Below are 23,777 nucleotides of genomic sequence, written 5' to 3'. Positions count from 1 at the left end.
ACTATAATAATTAATAAATAATCTATCTTATTATAAGTAATAGAGAATATATCTCTACTTATTTATACTATATAAATATCTATAATATATAGTTAAAATAAGAATATAAAAAAGGAAGCTTTAAAGTAGTTTATATATTAACTTCTAAGATACTAATAGATAGACTTATAAAAAACCTCTTATAGGTAAAGTTTAAAAACTTTAGAAGCTTTCTTAACTTATAAGATATAAGATACTTAATTATATCTATAGAGTTATAAGTAAAAAACGCTTATAAAAGCTTTTCTTCTTAAAACCTAAAAAGTACTAAAAAAAGGTGTAAAACCTAAGAATTCTATATAAATACTAAGTTAATCTAGCTACTTATAAAATATAAAAATAACCTCCCCCCCTATAAAAACTAGAAATTTATAAGTACTTAAGGTTTATTATATATAATATCTAAAAGATTAAGGATCTTTTTAAACTTCTTAGCTTAGTTAAGACTAAAGAAAGTACTTCTTATAAATATTATTAAGTTATAATTAATATATTTATAAATATATTATATATAAGTATTATAAGTAATAATAATATTTTTATAGATAAAACTAAAATAAGGAGTACTTTTATAAATATTTAAATAACTAATAAGAGAGGAAGTAGAGCTAAAAACTATATTAAAATTAAAGGTATTAGGGGTATTTATAATAATAAAGATTAAACTAAGAATACTTATAGAAATAGAGCTTAAAGTATTTAGAATTATTAAAACTATATTTATTAAGTTTTTAATATAAGGAGTATTTAATCTAAATCTTTAAAGAGTATTTTTGATTTAATATTTATAAACCTCCTCCTTTTTAATTTTAAATTTCTTTAGAGCTTTTTCTTATTTAAAATAAGTAATCTTTTATAAGTTTTATATATATTAATAGGAGTATATTTAAATAAATATCTCCTAAAGATCTTATTAAGATATTCTAAATAAAGGTTTAAAATACTTAAAGAGAAAGAAAAGTATTAAGTATTTATAATATTAAGAATAAGGGTTTAAATAAGAAAAGTATTTATAAATTAATAGTTTAGAGAAAAGTTATAAAAATTAAAATTTATAAAAACCTTATTTTAGTTCTAAGTAATTACTTTATTTAGTTTATATTCTTTGTTTTCTTAAATATCTTTTTTTTCTTAAGAGAGTTATTTACTTTTTAAACCTTAATTTCTTAATAATTAATAAAGAGTATTTTTAATTAGAGAGAAGAACTAATTTATAAGAGTAATATAATTCTAAGAATTAAGAGTATTTATAAAGAGAGAGAAGGGGATTAAATAAAGAGTATTTATATTAAGATACTAAATACTTATAATAAGTTTCTAATTAGATCTACTTAAAAATATTTAATAATTAAGAGTATTTATAGTAAGGTAGAAAAGAGTTATAATAAGGGGATAAAGTATAAGAAATAGAGATATATTTATATTAAAAAACCCTTTAAAATAAATAATTTTATTAAGAATATTCTTAAATATATTTATAGGAGTCTACTTATTAATAACCTTCCCTATATAAATCTTCTTATAAAGGGTTAAACTCTTACTCCTATTTATAAATCTTTAGTTATATCTATATTACTTAAGTATATTCTTCTAAATATTAATTTAAGTTAAATAATACTACTTATAAGTTAGTAAGGATAGTAAGTAAGAAACTTATAAATACTCCTATATTTCTATAAGAGCTATAAAAATATACTTATAGAAATTATAATAGTTAATCCTATATAAGTAAAAAAGGACTTTTAAGTAGTAAGTATTACTTATAAGGCCTTATATATACTATTTATTAAGAGGGTCTCCTTTATTATAGTTATATCAGTAGTAGTTAGGAATAAGTTTTTTTATTAAATAGTTTCTTAAGAAAAAAGAGATAAGTATAATATTATTTTATAAGTAGAAGAGTATTTACCTTAAGGCTTATTCTTATTTTTATCTTTACTTAAGATAAGAGTAGGTTACTTATATATTATAACCTGTTATGTATAGATAATAGTTAACTAACCTTATAAAATATAATATTATATATTTTATAAGCTTTAGTAAAGTAATATATTATTATTATTTAATAAATAATAAATAATTAATATTATACTTAAATCTATATTTAAGGTTTTTATAAAACTCTAATTATACTAAAAATAGTATATTATTTATTTTTAATAATAATTAGAAATAAATAATAATCTATTTTTAGTATAATTACTATTAATAGTTATAGTTTAGCTTACTAACTAGCTTAGTAAAACGGATTAAAAGTGGGGAAATCCGCCTCCTAAAAAGTACTTAAGGAGCTGGAATTTCCCTTCTCTTTTTCCTAGAAATTAACGCTTTTAATTCCCTTAAAATTCGCCCCTTAAGACGCTATTTATTTAACAAACCTACTTAGGCGTTAGGTAGCTAGGATAGGATATTTATACTGTAGAGCTAATAGGAATAATAGGGACTTACTTAGAATAGAAGAACTATAGTATAAGTCATATAATAATAAGATAAGGAGAACAATCAGTAGAGTATAAGAAGAAACGCTTAGTAATTAATTAGTATTACTAACTAATTATAATTACCTATATACCTAAGTGATTACCTAAAAGTAGATAAAAAACACTATTTAGGATTTATATATAATATAACCTAAGCCTCACTTAAGGTTAGATTTCTATAGTTCTTTAGTAATTAATTTAGTATTTATCCTTATAGATACTTTTAGCTTATCTTCACTATAAATCACTTATTAAGCTTAAGACTAATTACCTTAGTCTCTAAAAGACCTAATCTACTATAGCTTATAACCTATAACTTAGACTATAACCTCAGTATACTATTATAATATATTAATCCTTAGCTTCTATTAGCAGACCTTACTATTAAATAGCTAACTATAACACTTTAATTACTCCTATTTAGTAAGTTAACTATTAATACCTACTAATAGTAAAATAATAAGTATATTTTTATACACCTCTATTAAGTTACTTACTCTAAAAACCTCCTCCTCTTTATAGTAGCTAGTCTATAATCTAACTAAAGAACTTAAAGGAACCCTTATAATAGTAAACTTTAATAATAAGGTAACCCTAAAGAAAGATACCTATAAACACCTTTAAGCTAAAGTTAAGAAAGGAGATAATAATATTACTAAAGTTTAAACTATATATAATAATACTACTATAGAACTTTAAGGCCTTAAAGAAATAATATAATAACTAAGAAATAGCCCTTAATATATTATAGACCTAGAAAATNAATAAAGTTATCTAATTTAGAGGATAAAATAGTAATACTAATATTAAAGAACTCTAAGAAGAAATCTATACCTTATATATAGCTACTAATATTATTATAACCTCTATTAGAGGATAATAGAAGTTTAAGTTTAGTACCCTAATTACCTATAATAGTACCCCTAGATAATTTAAGTTATTCTTAATCTAAGTTAAAAACTATTAAAACTTCTACTATAGAGACTTCACTAACTAGACTAAGAAAGTTATTTATACTACTACTTACCTATAAAGATAAGTCTTTAAGTAGTTTAAACCTATCTAAGAAGAATTCCTTAAGTATAAAACTTTAGATAAATACTCTACTAAGATTTATAATATCTATAATAGCTTTAAAGGATTTAAAAATACCTTCTACTCTCTCTTCTAAAACTCTAATAAGAAATAATAAGCTAAGAGAGACCTTATATAGCTATAATAGATAAAGTTAATAAAAGAATATATTACTATATTTAGATAACTTAGTATTTAACTTAACCTTACTAAAGAAACTAAGATCTTTATATTCTATTAAGAACTTAAGAATAAAGTTAAAGATAAGATTATTAAGATTAACTATCCTAAAAACTTTCTTTAGTATACTAACCTTATTATTAAGATTAATAATTAACTTTTTAAACACTATAAGGAAAAAAGTGAAAAATAATAAAGACTAAATTCTAGATATAAATACTAATAGTAGCTTTATTAGAAGTTTAACCTCTAATAGAATAATAATAGACCCTATAATAACTAGAATAATACCTACTAAAGTACTACTTATAGATAGTATAGTAGACCTATAGATCTTAGTATAATAACTAAACCTAATAATAAAAAGCCTTAGAACCCTAAGTATTATAACTATAATAAATAAGGATATATTACTAGAGACTATAAGTAGCCTAAGAAGTTCCCCTAGAAGCTAGTAGCTAAATAACCCTAATAGGTTAATACTATTACTAAAGTCCTATATATATCTTAATCCTAGATTAGCTATTATAATAATAACTATTAAATCTACTTTAAAGATAAGGAAATATTAGGATACTACTTAAAGGATAGTAACCTTAAATAGTTTAGATATAATATAACTACCTTAGATATATATCTAAGAACCTTAGTAATAATATATATTAGTAATAGTAAGATCTATAGAAAAACTTAAAAATAACTTAATAAGATATTATAAATATAGTAACTTAAACTAATTCTTAGTTCTACCCTAAAAATAACTAATAGCTAAGGTTAGACTAGCTATAAACTTTTAAACTAAACTACCTATATAATATTAGAAGAATAAATAAAGGAAGAATCTAATAATAAGCTAGATCACTAGTATAACCCCTTAGAAGAATAGTAACTATTTAATCTTATAAATAACTAAACTTTTAGAGAAGGAGAGAGTTCTCTTTATAACTTAGATAAACCTCATAATATTATATACTAATATACTTAAGTAGAGATTACTTATAAACTTACCCCTAGTATAAATAATACTAGCTCTAAAGAGGAATCTAAGAAGGATAATATACCTAAGTGAATTATATATAAGTAAATTAACCTATATAATAATAAATAGTTTATTAAACTTTGTAGTATACCTAATATAAGACTAAAAATATATTACACCTTATAACTTAAAATTAAAGATTATTCCTACTTTAAGATTACTAACCCTAACTATTAATACCTCTTTTAGGTATAGTATTTCTTTAACTATTATGAGATCTATATAAGAGATAAATATAACTACTATTTCTAACCTAAGTAATATAATAATAGTCCCTTATAAAATATCTATACTATATATATCCTCACTAGATAGAAATTTAAAAAGTTTAATAGTAATATTACTATATTTACCTCTAGCTAATAATTCCCTATAGAATACCTCTATAATAAATAGATAAAATAGGATAAATACTAATACGATAAGTATTAGATCTACTATAAGGAAAAAGTATACGCCTAGAGGATTATAAAAAACAGACTAAGACCCCTATAGGTTTAGATCTATAAAAATAGCTTTATAAAGGTATAATAGGAAGGGAAATAAATTACTTACTTAAGATACTTAGAATAATTAAAAAACTAAACCTACTTATTAATATAGAACTATAATAAATAATAAGGAAAAGGTTTATTTACTAAATATTATAAGGATATTAAAGTAATATAAAACTTAAAGTTACTATTAACTACTAGATAATATTTATACTAATTAATAGTAGAGCTAAAGTAAACTTTATTACCCCTTAAGTTATTAATAAGCTAGAAATATTATAGGGAGGAAAAGAATAACTATATTAGTTATATATAGTAAAAAGAGAAGAATTTAAGTATAAAGGAGGTATTATTTATAATAAGACTATACCCCTTAAAATAAGCTACTTAAATTAAAAAGAAAGAATCTAATTTAATATTACTAACTTAGGAATATATAATATAGTACTAAGACTACCTTAGCTATAAATAAGTAACCTATAGATAGATTAGAGTAAAGGCTAACTCTATTAGGACTATAATAATTTAGTTTTTAAGTAGCTCTATTAAAAATAGGCTTTAAATAAGCTAATATAATAAGGAACTATAAGATAATATATCTACTACTTTAAGGTAAAATAAGCTATATTATAACTATTAATAATAATAGATCTTAAATAAAAGAATAATCTATTTCTATTTATTCTAGAAGAATATAGAGTTTATAAGAAACTCTTTATAGCTAAATTAGAGATTAGACTGCCTAAATATATTAGTTTTAATTATAAAATCCCCCTTAAGGAAGAGAAAGAATTATAATTTAATAAAATCTATAGACTTAACCTAATAGAGATAGAAGCCCTAAATAAGTACTTTAAAGAAAACCTTAAGAAAGGTTATATTAGACCTTTAATATCACTAATAGGAAGCTTAATCCTATTTATACCTAAAAAGAATAGAAAACTATAACTATATATTAACTATTATATACTTAATAAAATAATAATTAAGAATTACTACTTACTACTATTTATAAATAAGATAAAATAACTTCTATATAGAGCTAATTAGTTTATAGCTCTTAATTTTAAAGGGGCTTATAACCTAATCTAAATAAAATAAGGTAAAGAATAGAAAACTGCTTTCTAAATATAAAAAGGATACTTTAAGTACTTTATTATACCTTTTAGTCTTACTAATATACTTATAATATTCTAGAATATAATTAATATAGTATTATATAAGTATATTAATATCTATATAGTTATCTACCTAGATAATATTCTTATTTTCTTACTTATACTTAAGAAATATAAAGAAGATGTTTACTATATCTTATAAGCCCTCTAAGAAGCTAAACTCTTAGTTAAACTAGAAAAAAGTAAATTTTATATATAAAAAGTAGAATACCTTAGATTTATTATTACCCCTAGAAAGGTTTATATATTAGGAAATAAAGTTAAAGCTATTAAGGAATAGCTAGTACCTAATAACCTTAAGGAAGTCTAAAGATTCCTAAGTTTTATTAACTTCTATTATAAGTTTATTAAAGACTATAGTAAGATTAATATAGCTCTTACTAGCTTTAGCTATAAAAATATACCTTTTATATAGAAAGAACTATAATAAATAGTATTCTAGAAGATTAAGGACCTTATTACTAATAAACCTATCCTAATTATCCTAAACCTAATAAAATAATTTAAAGTAAAGCCTAATATATTTAACTATATAATTAGAGTGTAGCTATTATAATAAAACCTAGAAGGATAACTATACCCCTACGCCTTCTTCTCTTATAAGCTCTATAAACCTAAACTTAATTACTAAATCTATAATAAAGAACTTATAGTAATTATTAAAGCTTTTAAAAAGTAGAGATTTAAGCTCTTAGGAACTATCTATAAAATACTTATATATTTAGATCATAAAAACCTATTATACTTTATAACTTTAAAAGTATTAAATAAATAATAGATTAGATAGTTAGAATTCTTATCTAAATTTAACTTCTAAATTATTTATTAGAAAGGATTAGAAAACAGTAGAGCTAATACTCTTAGTTAATAACTAGACTATAATATCCTAATACCTAAGGAAACCTAAGTAATTCTTAAATAATAAGATAACAGAGACTTAGTGCTAATAGCTAAACTTTTAATAATAGCTAGATAATCTAATACTAGCCTGCTTAGTAAACTAAATAATAAAGTAATTATAGAATTTTATGCTCACCTTATATATAGCTACTAAGGAATTATAAAAACCTAGAAATAACTATAATAATAATATAGAGAAAAGGTTATTAGAGAACATATAGTAAAAGCGATTAAGGATTATAAAGTATACCTAAAAAGTAAACCTACTTAATATTAACCTTATAGTATACTATAACCTTTACTTATATTATAAACTGCTTAGTAGTTTATATTACTTAACTTTATTATTAAACTACTAAAGTTATAAGAACCCCTTATAGGAGTATATTTTAATNCTATATCTCTTAACTTTATTATTAAATTACTAAAGTTTTAAGAACCCCTTATAGGAGTATACTTTAATAGCATTCTTATTATTATAGACTAACTTATAAAGTATACCTACTTTATCCTATATAAAGAAGTAAGTAACGCTAAAGAATATATATATACCTTCCTTAAATATATTATTACTAACTATAGAATACCTAAGGAAATTATATTAGACTAAGATAAAATCTTTACTTCTAAGTTCTAGAAGTTAATTATATTATAACTTAATATTAAATAATTAATATCTACTATATTCTACTTATAGACTAATAGATAAATAGAATATATTAACTAAATCCTTAAAATATACCTCTATACCTATATTAATTATAACTAAAATAATTAGGTTATATTACTACTAATTACTTAGTTTACTTATAATAGTATAATTAGAGAAAGTACTAAGGAATCCCCCTTCTACCTTAACTATAGTTTTAAACTAACTACTTATAGAGAACCTTAAGTAAGCTTAGCTATAGTTAAAGCTACTACTTTAGTATAATAAATTAAGGATATCTAAAGTAATATATATAAAGAACTTAAATTTATCTAATAATAAATATTAAGATTTAGTAATAAATAAAGAATTAAGAGACTAACTTTAAAAGAGGGAGATAATGCCTACTTTATATAGTAAAATATTAAAATAAAACGACTAAGTAATAAACTTAACTATAAAAAACTTAAACCTTTTAAAATTTTATAAGTTATTTTACTAGTTAATTATAAACTTAAACTTCTAGAAACTATAAAGTATTACTTAGTATTCTATATTTTACTTCTTAAGCTAGTACTATAAGGATTATAAATAAATAACCTTATTATTATAGAAGATAATAAATTAGAGTATAAAGTAGAGAAGCTACTAAACTACTAGTATAGAGATAATAAATAGGAATACCTTATTAAATAGAAAAACTATAGATATAAAGATAATATATAGGAACTTAATAATAACCTACTTAACTATTAAGATAAGATTAATAAGTATATTAAAATACTTAATTATATTAATCTTAAGGATAGATTAAGTCTACTTATAACCCTAGAAGAATTTAAGAAATATATAAAAAACGCTAATAAAAGAGAAAGATAAATATAAGAAGAGTTATAATAGAAATAAAGAGAAGCTAAGAAATAAAAGATATAACTCTTATTAGTATAGGTATAACTAGGAGAACGCTTTAGACTAATATAATAAGGAAATATATCTATTTAACTAGAAATACTAGAATATAACTAAGACTCCCCTAATAAGAAACTTAGAGTATTAGGATTTTAGTTAAGAATTAAATCTAAGTTTAGAACACTAAAACTACTTATAGATTAAACCTCTAGTATAGAAGATATTACTAGCTCCTCCTTTATAACCTCTTAACTTTTTTGAAATACTATCCTTTTCTACTTATATAAATAATCTAACTATATTATAAATTTATCTAACTTAGCTTATATAGTACGTAAAGTAGCTACTTTTTTTCTTAAAACCTCTTCTTTAGTTACTTTAGTATCCTCTAAATAAGTAGCTTTATCTAGTAAGTAATTAACTAAGATAAGTTAGTACTAAATAGGAAATATAGTAAAAATAAGAAACTTATAAGTATAAATAGTATCTACTACTATATTATAGGATTACCCTAAATAAGTATATTTACTATAAACTTCACTATTAGGGAGAAACTTATAACACTTTCCTAAAGAATAATAGTAAGAATAAGGTATATTAATAACTAAACTAAACTTAGTAATATATAAAGTATAGTTATAATAACGAAGAGTAGAGGTAGTACTTAATTTTGATTTCTAAATATAACTTAATATAGTGTTAATATTATAAGTAAAAATAGGAAGTATAATTAATAGATCCCTAACCTAGAACTAATAACTTACTTATATTAGGTCTTAAGGATAAGACCTTTAGAGAGGGGACCTAATATTATAACCTATTATATATAGATAATAGTTAACTAACTTACTTAGGTATTAGGTAGCTAAGATAGGATATTTATACTATAGAGCTAATAGGAATAATAGGAACTTACTTAGAACAGAAGAACTATAGTATAAGTTATATAATAATAAGATAAGGAGAACGATTAGTAGAGTATAAAAAGAAATACTTAGTAATTAGTTAGTATTACTAACTAATTATAATTACCTATATACCTAAATAATTACCTAAAAGTAGATAAAGGATACTATTTAGGACTTATATATAGTATAACCTAAGCCTCACTTAAGGTTAGACTTCTATAGCTCTTTAGTAATTAACTTAGTATTTATCCTTATAGATACTCTTAGCTTACTTTTACTATAAATTACTTATTAAGCCTAAGACTAATCACCTTAGTCTCTAAAAGACCTAATCTACTATAACCTATAACCTATAACTTAGACTATAACCTCAGTATACTGTTATAATATGTTAATCCCTAGCTTCTATTAGCAGACCCTACTATCAGATAGCTAACTATAACATTATACTTATAATTATCTTTACTTAAGATAAGAGTAGGTTACTTATACTTATAATTAGTAGTATTAGTCCTCTTTAGAGCGTAAATAGAGATAAAAATAGACTTTTAAGTAGGCTTTTAAGTAAGCTTTAGAGTAGTAGTCTTATAAGAGGTAAGAGCGCCCTTATAGGTAGGCTAGCCCTATTTATATAAATAGAATATAGCTTTAAATTTATAAGTAGATTAACTTTACTCTTAGATAATATTAGATTTTATAAGATTATACTAAGAGGTAAGATAGAAGCTCTTATTACTAGGGGATTTATAAGGGATAAGGATATCTTTAAAGTTAAAATCCTTATTAATAGTATTAAACTTATATTCTACTTATAAAATAGTTAACTAGAGGTTTTAAAAATAAATTAATAGTTTTTATAACTATTTTTATCCTAAGAGAATAGGATTTTAATAGGTACTTTATCTTACTTATTAATAAACTTATTAGTATTATTATTTTTAATAAACTTATTAAGTATTTTTAGCTTTATAGTATATTTATAACTACTTTATAGTAGTAGAGTAATTATTATAGCTAATACTTATCTTTATATAAGTATAATATTATAATATAAGAATTAAGAACTTAAAAGAAAGGAAAAGCACTTATAAAAAGATAATAATAAGAGAGAAAGAAGGGGAAAAGTTACTATATAAGTAGTTAAAGGGATATTATAAGTAATAATAAAATAGTATTTATAAAATATAAAAGTTAGGATATATAAGGGAAGGAAAATTTAGTAGGAGGGCTTATAAAAATTTTTATTTTTATTTATATTAAGAGAGCGCTTACTTATTTAGCTTACTTAATATTAGTATAATCTATATATTTATATAGTATTAATAATATATTATAAATTAAAAGGTCTTTCTATAACTTTATATAAAATAGTACTTTATAGCTCTTTTAGGAGTACTTCCTATTATACTTTAAATAATCCTTATTATAACTATATTTATTTCAGTTTAGATAAATACTCTTAAGTATAAAGCTTCTATTAGCTATATATATAACTAAGGAGGTATATAGTAAGGTATTTAGTAATATACTATATACCTAGTAAGAGAACCTTAATAAGCGCTTATTAAGGAATAGGTTATATAAGCTATATAGGCTTAATATACTTAGGATATAAAGTATATTAAGAGTATAATATCCTCTTAGAAAGAACACACCTTGATTTAACTCTTTAGTCTCCTCTAACTATTATTTATATAATATTATTAATATAAATAAATAAACTATAATTAAAGTTCTTAATATCCTTAACTTTAGTTTTATAAATTAGGTTATCTAGCTTAGCTTTACTTAACTTATATATATTCTTAAAGAGGGGGAAGGATATTATAGTTACTATATATATAAGAGGATGTAAGGAATAAGTTTAAAACCTTATTTAAAGTAATAATTAAGTTTATATACTATAGTTATAAAAGCCCTTTTAGTTATATAAAGAGTTATACTATTAAGTTTATACCTTTAAGTATAAACTTAAGTTATTATTAAGTTCTAGCTAAAAGTACTATTAGTATTCTATATTATAAATAACACCTTTATAATATTATAAATAATACTCCTACTAGTATATTTTACTACTTTACTACTTATCTATCTACCCTCTCTTATTAAGAAGAAGTTAAGCTAAAAATTAATAATTAGTTATACTAACTAAGATTTATTTACTTATGTTATTAAGATTAATTATAGGTTAAACTATTACTTTTAGGTTTAAAGTATTAAGAAAAGGAGTATAGAGTGAACTATAATACCTATTTATATAGGTTAACTAAACTACTAATATATACCTCTAGTTGAGAAACTTTTGCTTAGTAAGTAACGCTTAGTATTAGTAGTTATTCTAAACCCTTAAGTATATATATTATAAAGTTATTAAACTTAGTACTAACTAAAATACTCTTATTACTTTCTCCCCTATAATAAATATAAGTAGGCTTAAAACTTCCCTAATATAGTTTTTAGAACGCTATTACGTTTTCTATTATAGCTATTATATTTAATAGTCTTATGCTAGTAGGTTAAGTTATACCTATTACTTATTAAGTTAGTTTTTGCTATATTAATTATGTAAATAGTATAATAAGATATCTTTAATTATAATATAATATAGCTTTATTATCTCTAAAAGAGCTATATATTATTTAAAAAGGAGTATATAAACTTATAAAGTAACCTACCTCTTAAAATATCAAAGTAAAATATAGAGTATTTAATTTTATAATACTATTATATTATATATTTTATAGATATAAAGTATAATTAAAATTACTTTTTAAAAAGGTTAAGAGACTAATACTATTATAGAAGTAGTATATACTATAATAGGGTAAGAGAGAAAACTTATTAATTATACTAAGTACTGCACTTTTACGCAAAAAGCCTCTAAAAATACCTAATTACTTATATATTAATTTTCTAACTAATTATAAGGGATATTAAAGTAAATATATAAATATAAACTTAACTAACTTATATTTTATATATATTTTCTACTCTTTCTATATTTTAAATTATATATTCTCTTAAGGGAAAATAAGTTATTAAAAAGAAGTTTAATAGTATTATTTTTATAATATTCTACTCTATTCTAGTTTTAAATAACTAAAGAAGTATAATAGAGATTAAAAAAGAGAATAAAAAATAAAACTAACTAAAATTAGAAAAGTTTAAAAATACTTAATTTTATTTAGTATTTGAAGAGTAGAGATTAATAAATTTTTATTATAAATTAAATTAGAGAATTTTAAAGTTTTTTTAAAGGGCCTCTTGCTGTTTATAGTGATTTTTACCTGCTTAGAGCGATAGACCTCCTAACTTTACGCCTCCTAATAATATATATAGCCTTTAGTTATATAATCTCTCTAACTACCTCTCCTAACTCTAGCTGCACTTATATATATATATTAGTTAATAACCTTATAATCTTTAACTTCACTTTAATAATAATATAGTTTATAATTACTTTCACTATTTTACTATCTACTATAGTAGCTTCTTTAGAAGTAAGTTATTACTATTATTATTTTTTTATTTAATTAGGCTAGCTAATACTTTTAATATACCTTATATTATTTATAAATAAAGTAGTATACTAAGCTAATAAGTTTAGTAGTAGCTATACTATTATTAATAATATTCTCTCTATTAATTAGTATAAAGTATACTTATTAATATTCCCCTAGAGGACTACTTCTACTTTAATATTATAGAGGGCCTATTTAAAGAAAAGTTACTCTATAGGGTATATAAGGACCTTATTTACTTCTACTACTAAGTTTATATATTTACTATTAATTAAAGTATATATCTTAAGGTCTCTTATAGAGGTATTAATAAAAGCTCTCTTAAATATTATCTTAATTATATATTCTTTAAATATATTAAACTATATAAAAAAAAGAGAGGTTTTTATTAATTCAATTAATATTAAACTTTATAGTAAGCCTTTATATATTATTTATATTAATAGGTATATTAAGCTTAAGGTATCTATATATAGGCTTAAGTACTAATATTATAAAGGCTTTTTATAGGTTAATAAGGAAGAGGAAGAGAAAGAGGAAAGGGTATAAGGCTTTATATATAGTAATAAAGCTTTTATATTTCTAGTTATAAGAACCTCTTAGGATAACCTCTCTAGTTAAGGAGTTATCTATTATATAATAGTATTACTAAGTTATAAGAGCTTTAGTAACCTGTTTAGCTTTAATATAATTAGTCCTACTATATACTACTAGCCTTATACTATATAGCTAGCGCTACTACTATTCTACTAGTCTATTTAGCTAGGGCGTACGTTTAACTTTATAATATTTAGAGGGTTTACCTGCTAGTAGGAATATATAGGGTTTCTATACTGTTTTTCTTAACTAGTAGAGGGTATAGGTTAAAGTGCCTATATAGTGTTTCTAGAATTATACCTATATATAAAGTGAATTTTACTATAGTTTTTTTATAGAAGGGCTGTATTATAACTATAAACTTAAGTTTTTTTAAAGAATTAATTATTAAAATTATTAAGAGGGTTAGAAAAAATATAAAAATAAATATATTTCTTATTTATTTATTTAATCCTTTTTATTATAAATTAACTAAACCTTTATTTATTTATATAAATTATTTCCTCTTATACTAATACCTAATACTTATAAAACCACCTATTTATTCTTTTACTTTTAAATTAAAATTATTTAAAATTATAAAAGTTTTATCTCTTTTTATATATCTTATAAATCTTTCTTATACTAAAGAGAGGAAGACTTCAATAGCTTTACTTTATATATTTAACTTCCCCCCTAACTTTTACCTTATATTTTCTACTTTTTTAGCTAGTAGTTAGGTTTATTATAGATTCTCTTTTAATATAAGTATAATTACAATCTTCTTTTTAGATCTATTTAATTTACTATATACTAGGAGCTATCTATTTTTTAAGTATAGTTAAAACTAAAAAGGGGTTTTAAAGTTATATAACTTAAACTATATCTTTAATTAAGTTATCTAAGTAATAAGGAACTATTTTAAAATTAAGTTATTAGATTAATTTACTTTAAATAGCTTAAACTTCTTAATATTGTTTTCTAATTTTCTAGTAATAAAGCTCTTATTAATTATTCTCTATTTTAACTTATTTATTTTTAACTTTATTTAAACTTTATTTTAAGTAATCCTTTCTTTTAGTATTAATAATAAAAGTTATAAGATCTAAGTTATCTTTATAGATTATATCTTTACTCTTATTAGTTCTTTTCTTAAAAATTAGGTCTTTTATTTTAACTCTAATTAATTCTTAAATAATTAAAACTTAATTAGATATAGCCTCACTTAGACTTAAACCCCTATTATCTTCTTATTATTTATCTAATTAGTTATCTTTTAAGTTTTTTAACTAATTTTTTAATTTAATCTTAAGTTTTAACTTTAAGCTCTTAATTAAACTACTATAGGGGCTAAATTCCTTAGAGATAAGTTTAACTTAGTAGCTAAAAAGATTCTTATAAAAGTTTAAGTTAGTTCTTTAGATATTAATAATAGTTTCTAAGTATAAAGTCTTAATACTAAAGATATTTTACTAAATAGTATATCTAATAAAATCTATAATATATAAACTATATTTCTATAGATCTTCTTTTAATTTAATTTAAAACTATATAATAATAAAGGAAATATAATTTATAAGTTTCTAAGTTTCTACTAAAATATTATTAATTCTACATTAATTATAAACTAATTTAATTATAGTTTTAAAAGAGGTTTCTAACTTATTTAGCTTACTTTTACTAGTAATATCTTAAGTATTATCTAAATAGAAGTATAAGTTACTTCTTTAGTTAATAATTAGACTTATATATTTTCCTTTTCTATTATATTATAAAAAGATAATAAAATTATATTAAGTAAGCTTATTAACTAGGATATTATAGTACTTTATTTTGAAATTCTTATAAAAAGGAACTTAAATAATAAGAATTTTTATATATTAATCTTTATCAATATCTCTAATAGTTAGGTTATAAGTTACTTTAATATAGCTTTTTAAGAGAGGTTTATTTCTTTATAAAACCCTAGATATATTATAGAAATTAAAAAAACCTCTTATTTATATATTCTAAAACTAAACCTTTTATAATAAACTATTATTATTATTATAAGAGAATCTACTTAACTAATACTTAGTTAAAGTTATATTAGTAAGATTATTATTAGTATATATCTATTTAACTCGCTAGTACGTTTTGCTGCCCTGCTGCCTGCCCGCCTGCCCTCTTCTACTAGGGATAAGTTAAGCTGAGAGTTAATAACCAGTTATACTGAGATTTATTTATTTACTTTATTGAGATTAAGTATAGGTTAAAGTGCTGCTATTAGGTTTAAAGTATAAGGAAAAAAATATATAGAGTGAACTGCAATACCTACTTATATAGGTTAACTAGACTGCTAACATATATCTATTTAAATATTAAGAAACTTCTTTTTTACTTAAGTTTTAATATTCTATAGACTTTTTATAGCTTAATAAGGGATTTAATAGGTTTTATTATTTTAAAGATAATCTTAAGGAGTTTATTACTAAACTAAATAAGCTAGATATACTTAGTTATACCTAATTTACTATTTATTATATTAGGATAATAAAAATAAATATCTAGAAGTAAGAGAAACTATCCTCTTTATAGGGGTAAAATAAATATATCTATAACTTAAGGAGTTATATTATAGGATACTAATTAGTCTTTATAAAGATATACTATATAGCTTAAGAGTTTTTTCTTAATCTTATTAATCTAATTAATATCCTATATAGTTTTATAAGTTTTTTAGGACTTAAAATTATAATCTCTAGAGGAGGGAGACTAAAGGGAAATAAGAGTAATTTAGTAAAGTATTATATAAAGTTTTATAATACCTTTAAAAAGAAGCTATTAAGTTATAAATATATAAAATTAACTAAATAGACTTATATTACGTATTTATTTAGATTATAGTAATTAATCACCTTAAGAAAAAGAAAAGAGTTAATAAAATAAATTTATAGTAAGTAGGGAGGTATTAATTATAATATTAATAAGTTTTATTAAGAATTAATAAGAATAAATAAGAAGAAAAGAGGTGTAAATTTTAAAATATATATATAATAATTAAACTTAATTAAAGTATTATAATTAAATATTAAAGTATTTACTAAAGTAGAGTAGTTAATTATATTTATAAATCTATAAAGGTATTTAGTAAAGGATTAGTAAGTTAAAATATCTCTCTTTATAGATACTATTAAAGTAAATTTAGTATTAATAATTAATAGTTCTTCTAAAAATATAATTTTTAAATTAGGAAGGAATTAGTTAAGTATATAAAGTAGTTCTCTTAAAAGTAAGATTTAAATAGTTACTAAATATAGTTAGTAATTAGATAAAAGTGAATTTAAGTACTAAAAGTAGTAAGTAGAGGAAGAAAGAGTAACTAATATAATTTAGTAATAAGAAAGTAATTAAAGTAGAATATAGTTATAAACTAGTTAATTAGGCTTATAATTATATATTTTCAAAAAGTTAATATATATAGCTATAGAAGAGGTGAGGTCTTTTATAATTTATTTATAAAATACTTAGGGTTAAAGGCCTTCTTTTTATAAATAGTAACGTTTTAATCTATAAACTTACTTAACTTTTTCTAATACTACTAAGTCCTAACTAAGTACCCCCTAAAGGAGAATTTAAGTAAAACTAAATATAACTAGCGCTATAAAAGAGATATAGGGCTAAGATTACTAATACTAGTACTACTAGTAAAACTATACCTAATAACTTAATAACTATCCTTATAACTATTAATTACATATTAATATAACTATAAGGAATAAAGTAACTATAACTTTATTAAATTAGAATAAAAAGTGTAATTATATAAATTACCTATTATAGTAATTCCTATAATTANAACTTTATCTAATTAGAATAAAAAGTATAATTATATAAATTACCTATTATAGTAATTCCTACAATTAGCTAGAACGAATAAAAACTATATATTAAGTTAGTTACTATAAAAAGTATATATTAATAGAATAATAATTCCCTAAAGTTAATAATATAGTTATTATAAACTAAAGTTAATATTAAGTTAAGATTGAAAACTAAAATAATAGAAACTAATAATCTGTAATAAATCTATAAACTATAACTATAATAATACTATAGATCTAAAATATTTAAATTAGATTTAATAAAGCTGTAATAATTAACTTTATAATAAGGTCTTTATAGTTAATTACTTATTATAGTAATTACTTAATTAAGTAATTACCTAACTAAGTAAAGGTTTATGAGGAAAAAATATATTATATATATAATGGACTTTTCTGCTTAGAACAGATTTTAAGGAAGTAAGTAATTCAACAGTTTTATATATTTAACTATTACTACTACTTATTATTAGTACCTTTTACCTATTATTACTGTTATTAGTATTATTTCTTTTATATTAATAATAACTATTTATACTAGCTATAAATAGTTATTCTTAATTATTAGGAATTTTATTATAATAACTAATAAAACGAAAAGTTTCCCCCTTCTGCTATATTATATAATATTCCTACCCCTAATAATATCACTTCGATTATATACTCTTTTACACTTTTACTATTCAAACTTAAATAAAAATATTCTTTTTAGCTCAGTTATTTCTTTTTAGGAATATATTTCCTATTAAACTAAATAAAAAGAGGCTTATTCTAACTATATTTATTATAAGAAAGGCTCTTTATACTTATATAGGCTTAATTATAACTAAGAGATAACTAAGTAGGTTAGGTATATTAAAAAAGGTAATAAAAAGAAAGATATTCCTAATAGTACTCCTTATTAAGAAGGTAGAGGTATTAATATTATACTTTATTCTAAATATAAACATCCTAGGGGGGAGCTAATTATACTAGTATATAGATTACTAATTAACTAATTTACTAACTTAGCTATAGAGTATAAGTTTTAATTATAGTACTATTCCCTTATAATCTCTTATAAAATCCTTATTAAGAATCTTTATAAATAGGTTAACCTCTTATTAGTAGAAATATAATTAAGGTATAAGGATAAGAAGAAGAAAGGGAAAAAAGTTATTACTTATTATACTTAGAAAAGTAATTAGTCTAGCTTAAGTTTAAAATTTCTAAGAGGGGGGGGATTAGTTTTATCTAAGTTTTTTAGTATTTTTAATCCTTATAGTTTTAGTTAGTTTTTTATTATTATATATCCCCCTTCTTTTAAAGTTTTATACATAATAAATAAGAGAAGTAATATAATATATAATAAATATATATTATAATATAAAAATAACTAAATAGAGGTGAATAAAATACTATTCTATTTACTAAAAATAGATAAAAATAAATAAGTTTTATAGACTTAGCTATCCCTTTATTCCTCTATATCTCTATACTAATTATTAAGCTCTTTATTCTTAATAAGAATACCTATTACTATTTTTTTTTCTATTAAGTATTAACTTTAGTTTATAGTATTTTATTTTATTCTTATAATTACTTAATTTATATCTTAATAATATTAAGGTTATTAGTTTCTACTTCTTTTAGTATAAATAGCTTATTAAGGTTTAAAATCTTTATTAATTTAAATATATTAGGATTAAGTTAGTTTCTAATAAGAAAAACCTTATTAAAAGCTTATTTTAAGTCTAATTAGATTTCTATTTTAGAGATATTATCTAATTAGCTATTCTTATTTACTATAAAGTTTTTTAAATACTTACTAGCTATTATTTATTTAATTAGAATTCTTATAAGGGTTTTAAGTAAATAGGATAAAGTTTAAGAGGATATTTACTAGATATTAAGTTTATATTTATAACGTAGCCGCCCTATAAAAAGACTATAGCAAAATTCACCTTATATATAGGTATAATTCTAGAAATACTANCAGCCCCCCTACAAAAAGACTATAGCAAAATTCACCCTATATGTAGGTATAATTCTAGAAATACTATATAGGTACTTTAACCTATACCTTCTACTAGTTAAAGAAAATAGTATAGAAACCCTATATATTCCTACTAATAGGTAAACCCTNTAAGGAAAATAGTATAGAAACCCTATATATTCCTATTAGTAGGTAAACCCTCTAAATATCACTATATAAAGTTAAACGTACGCCTTAGCTAAATAGACTAGTGGAATAGTAATAGCGTTAGCTATATAGCGTGGGGCTAGTAGTAGTAGCACTATATATAGTGGGGCTAATTATATTAGGGCTAAATAGGTTACTAAGGCTCTTATAGCCTAGCTAATAATAGCTTCACTAAACCTTCTAGTAAGGTGCTATAAATACTACTATAAGAGAGATAACTCCTCAACTAAAGAGGTTGTTATAAGAGATTCTTATAGCTAGGAGTATAAAAACTCTGCTGCGGGTAGGGCCTTATACCCTTCCCTCTTCCTCTTCCTATAGCCTATAATAAATTCTTTATAATATCCACACTATGCAAAGCACTTAAGTTCGCTAAGCGCAAGCTAGGCAGCAATATTTACTAGATATAAAAGGGACCTAACTAATATATATTAAGCTTATTAGAAGAGCTTTTATTAATAAATAGCTTTATATTATAAATAAGGATAATATCACTAGTTTATAGTTATTTATATTATATTTTATATTTATTTCTTTAATTATAGTTCTTAGTAATTTAATAGTATTACTTTATTATATATTTAAAATTGATATAATAATCTAAATTAAGTTATTTAAATATTTATATATAGAAGAGGAGTTTAGTTTTAGTATTCCTAATACTTAACTAGTTTAGTACCTACTAAGTAATACTTTTTATCTTAATTAGAGTAATTAGGTTATATCTATAAATAAAGTAAAAAAGAGAATATTTTATAGAAGATTTAATAGAAGTTTAATTAGTAAATAGAGCTATATAAAGAACTAAAGTTTAGTTTTTCTACTAAAATTTAACTAAGTTATTAAGGTATAGATAAGGGGTTAATATCTTTTTTTAATAAATTTATTAATTTTTAAATTATATACTAAAATAATAAAGGATTATCCTTTATAGATTTAATAAAGTTTTTTAATAAACCCCTTATTTCTAAAGCCTCTATTAACTATAAAGAGCTTATAGATTTTATAGTAATAAATTATATCTTCTTAGATAAATTTAGCTATTATCTATAAGTTAATATTTTTAGGAAATTAATAAACTTTTAAGTTTATAGTTATTATGCAGCCCCCCTATAAAAAGACTATAGCAAAATTCACCCTATATATAGGTATAATTCTAGAAATACTATATAAGTACTTTAACTTATACCCTCTACTAGTTAAAGAAAATAGTATAGAAACCTTATATATTCCTACTAAAAGGTAAACCTTTCTATAAAGTTAAACGTATACTCTAGCTGAATAGACTAATAGAATAGTAATAGCACTAGCTATATAGTATAGGGCTAGTAGTAGTAGCGCTATATATAGTAGGGCTAATTATATTAGGGCTAAATAGGTTACTAAGGCTCTTATAGCCTAGTAATAGCTTTACTAAACCTTCTAGCGAAGTATTATAAATACTACTATAAGAGAGATAACTTCTTAACTAAAAAGGTTATTATAAGAGGTTCTTATAGCTAGAAGGATAAAAACTCTACTATAGTAGAGCTTTATACCCTTCTCTCTTCCTCTTTTTTACCCTTAAAACTATATTAATAACCTATCCTTATAGTTTATAATAAATCCTTTATAATATCTATACTATATAAAGCACTTAAGTTTACTAAGTATAAGCTAAGTAGCACCTTTATCTTTATAAATAATATATAATATATTTAGAATAATTTTAACCTTAGTATACTTAATAAGAAGCTTCTATTTAAAGAATAATCTAAAGAAAACTAAAAGTATATTATTCTAATAGTTCTATTAATAAACTTCTTAGAAACCTTTATAAGTAATAATATTATCCTTCTTATTAAGAAAACTTTAGATAATATTAATATAGAGTTTAATTATATCTTTAGCTACTTTAATAAATAAGACTTCTTCTCTAAAGTATTTAAGGGTACTAAAGAGGATATAGGCCTTATATAGAGATTAGTAAGTATACCTTATACTAAATAGAGAGAGTATTACTAATAATAGTATAGCTATTATAAAGGTATTAACTAGCCTAATTAAATAAGAAGAATAGTAGATAGTGAAGTAGTAATAGAGATAGTATTAGTAGTATAGGTAATATATAAGAGAGAGGATAGGTTAATAGTTTAGTAGTTAGTAATTAAGTAATTAAGTAATTATAAACTATATTATTATTAAAGTAAAGTTAAAGATTATAAGGTTATTAACGTGTATATATAACTGCGGCTATAGTTAAGAGAGTTACTATTATATAACTGAAGGCTATATGTATTATTAGGAGGCGTGGAGTTAGGAGGTCTGTTGCTCTAAGTAGGTAAAAATCACTATAAACGGCTAGAGGCTAACTAATATTTATAAAAGTCTTAATAAAATATTAGAAAGATAATAAGTAATTAAAAAGTATATAAAAATAGGTTTCTCTATAATAAGATAGAAAAAGAGAGGTTAGTTTAAATAATAGAAAAAGTTATTATTAGTATTAAAGTCTTTAAAAATATTTATTTTATAATTAGAGAAATTAATAAAACTAAAATATTTAGAAAGTAAGGTTTTCTAAATAAGTAAGAGAAGGTATTTTATTTCTTTATGAGAATTATAAAGAGTAAACTATATAGAGTTACTAATAATAAGATAAGAGAGAAAAAGTAAATAATAATATAAGAAGTATTATTATAGAGATTAAGTAAGTAGTAATAAGATCTATATAAATTAATAATTAATAAAGATTTAGGTCTAATTAGTTTATAAGAAGAATAAACTGAAAATATACTTAAAATACCTCTAAAAACTATATTAAATCAGCTACATAATACCACAAAAAGTTAAATAACTTAATACTATATAAATTAATCTAAAACTACTAAGTCCTAACTAAGTACCCCCTAAAGGAGAATTTAAGTAAAACTAAATATAACTAGCGCTATAGACAGGATATAGGGCTAAGATTACTAATACTAGTACGACTAGTAAAATTATACCTAATAATTAAATAACTATCCTTATAACTATTAATTACATATTAATATAACTAAAAGGAATAAAGTAACCATAACTTTATCAAATTAGAACAAAAAGTATAATCATATAAATTACCTATTATAGTAATTCCTACAATTAGCNAACTTTATCTAATTAGAATAAAAAGTATAATTATATAAATTACCTATTATAGTAATTCCTACAATTAGCTAGAACGAATAAAAACTATATATTAAGTTAGTTACTATAAAAAGTATATATTAATAGAATTAATAAGTCCCTAAAGTTAATAATATAGTTATTATTAACAAAAGTTAATATTAAGTTAAGATTTGAAACTAAAATAACGGAAACTAATAATCCGTAACAAACTTATAAACTATAACTATAATAATACCACGGATCTAGAATATCCGAATCGGATTAAATAAAGCCGTAATAATTAACTTTATAATAAGGTTTTTATAATTAATTACCTATTATAGTAATTTACTTAATTAAGTAATTACCTAACTAAGTAAAGGTTTACGAGGAAAAAATATATTATATATATGATAGATTTTTCCACTTAGAACAGATTTTAAGGAAGTAAGTAATTCAACAGTTTTATCTATTTAACTATTACTACTACTTATTATTACTACCTTTTACTTATTATTACTATTATTAGTATTATTTCTCTTATATTAATAATAACTATTTATACTAGTTATAAATAGTTATTCTTAATTATTAGGAATTTTATTATAATAACTAATAAAACGAAAAGTTTCCCCCTTTTACTATATTATATAATATTC

This window comes from Colletotrichum gloeosporioides (assembly GCF_011800055.1).
Source record: "Colletotrichum gloeosporioides strain Lc1 chromosome Unknown consensus_64, whole genome shotgun sequence".
NCBI classification, from domain to species: Eukaryota; Fungi; Ascomycota; class Sordariomycetes; order Glomerellales; family Glomerellaceae; genus Colletotrichum; species Colletotrichum gloeosporioides.
Note: the sequence above shows the minus strand (reverse complement) of the source record.